Source organism: Mirounga leonina, unplaced genomic scaffold, assembly GCF_011800145.1.
Source record: "Mirounga leonina isolate KUSES-001 unplaced genomic scaffold, KU_Mleo_1.0 Mir_91, whole genome shotgun sequence".
In the NCBI taxonomy this organism is placed as follows: domain Eukaryota; kingdom Metazoa; phylum Chordata; class Mammalia; order Carnivora; family Phocidae; genus Mirounga; species Mirounga leonina.
In genome coordinates, this window is record NW_023270839.1 from 36,976,248 (window position 1) to 36,978,478 (window position 2,231).

The 2,231-nt window shown below is 43.4% G+C and overlaps 1 pseudogene; it reads left to right on the forward strand.

The window, feature by feature from the left end:
* Positions 1 to 1,012: 1,012 nt before the first annotated feature.
* On the forward strand, positions 1,013 to 1,111 carry LOC118003831 (annotated as a pseudogene).
* The last annotated feature ends 1,120 nt before the right edge of the window (positions 1,112 to 2,231 follow it).

The following is a 2,231-nucleotide window of genomic DNA, read 5'->3' on the forward strand; positions in this document are numbered from 1 at the left end:
GTAGAGACAGGGACTTGTTGAGGCTCCTGGGATCCCACTCTCAGGTTTAAGCCCACTCTGCTTGCTTGCCTCCCACCCCCAGCCAGGTATGCCTGAGGAGCTGGGAGTGGTCATCTCTTCATGACAAAATGGGGGGAAATGGAAGAATATTTAGATTTTTTTTTTTTTATCCAGAAGTAAAGAAACATGCATTTGATCATGCGTGTCAGGTACTGGCAGGTAATGACAGCAGAATGGAAAAATACAGAATTTCTAAATTAACAGGGGGAAAGGGAAGACTACATGGAAAAAGAAACATGCAAAAAAGAGATACAGTTAAATAAATGGTAAACATAAAGTAGGATAAAAGGAATAAAAGGGAGTGTAAAAGTATAACAATTATTGTGCGATGTTAATGGGCTGAATTTTCCAATTAAAAGAGACTATGTTATCGGGTTTAAAAAAAATAGCCCCGTTATATGCCATTAAACAAGAAATATACCTGAAACAAGATGCTTCCAAAACCTTGAAAATAAAGAAACGGACCAATGCAAATATTTATATAAGAGAGCAGAAATAGCAGTATTACTATGAGCTAAGTTGAATCAATTGTCAAAAATTTGTATACACTTAGCAATACAGCAGCTAAGTGTATCAAGCAAAAAATATTCGACAGGCAAGGAGAATTTGATTTTTAAAATACAATTACGGGGGGCACCTGGGTGGCTCAGTCGGTTAAGCGTCTGCGTTTCGCTCAAGTCATGATCCCAGGGTCTCGGGATCGAACCCCACGTCAGGCTCCCTGCTTGGCGAGGAGTCTGCTTCTCCCTGTGCCCTATACTCCACTCCTGCTCTCTCTCTCTCTCTCTCTTAAATAAATGAATAAAATCTTTAAAAAATAAAATAAAAGTCAATTATGGTGGAGGATTTAAAAATAACCTCCCGATGAATCCTTTTGTTTGTTGTTCCAAAATTGGATGTGATGACCCTAGGATTCATGTGGGAGAGGAAATGTTTAAAATAGCTAAGAAAAGTGGCCAGCACACATACTCAAACTGGAACCATACCGAGAAGATGAGCATGGACCCTGCGCGGGGATGACACGCAAGTTTGCGAGGCGTTCCCTATTTTTAAAAAAATTAAAAATAAGAAAGTTAAATAAAATAGCTAAGACAAATCATGTAAAGGAAGACGATTAAGGAATTTCCCTCATGAGGTGTGGCATCAGTTCCTCAAGAAAGCTACTGAAACTAAAGACTTGGAGCATAGGAGGGCCCCTAGGACGACTCAGCCAGGGCACTCAGAGACGATTCTGAGCTCCCAGCTGCTGGAGAAGGGATGTAGGGTCAGCTGTGGGGTGCTGCCTCTGCCGGGGGGAGTCCAGAGCAGAATGGGCCCCGCCAGAGGCTCTGGTTGGTACTGAAGCCAGCAATGGAAACTTCAGCATACCGTGGCTCACACTCCCCCTCGAGGGTCGGGGAGCATGCAGAGAAATGAGAGGATATGAACTGACTGGACAATGTTCGGATATTCATTTAATAAACAGATCCTCCAGGCAGAGCGTTGGGGCGTCACTTCTGCTAGGCAATGATGTAATTTTTCTTTGCCAACAGCTGCTAAGGAAGCTATTTTCCCTTAGGAGACTATATAAACATTCACAGCTCAGATTTAAAGGTGTTTGAAACTGACTGGGTCCTCAGAACCCAATGCATGGCCCATACACAATTTCTCAGGTGCATCCAGAAAAACCGGAGGGAGTACTGTCTGTCATCTAGGACCTATATCCCATCCCTATCCTGTACTCCTAAACCGCGCGTGTGTGTGTGTGTGTGTGTGAATGAAACCCGTCTATATAAAAGAACTACCTATACATACATATAGATAATGTGTATATATGTATATATACACATTATATGTACACACATACACGTATACATACAAATGAAGCATTTCAACAAGTGTTTCTCAGGGCACTGGGCAAGGGGGGAAAAGAATGCAGTGTGGTGCTTGCCTTGGAGGAACGCGCACTGTTGTTAAAAGACCGTGGATCCGGCGACTGACATGCGGGGCGTTTCCTCCAGGTTTCCCACCCCTAAGTGGAGCCACCAACACAGTTGTTGGAAGGACTCCACAAAATCGCTACCTAACCTCACTTTCTTCCATGATTAATAAAAGGAGAGGTTGCCATGAGAAGCCCCCAAAGAAAGACCCCCAGGGGATCGAAGTCTCCTGAGACTTGGGTGGAAAAAGCA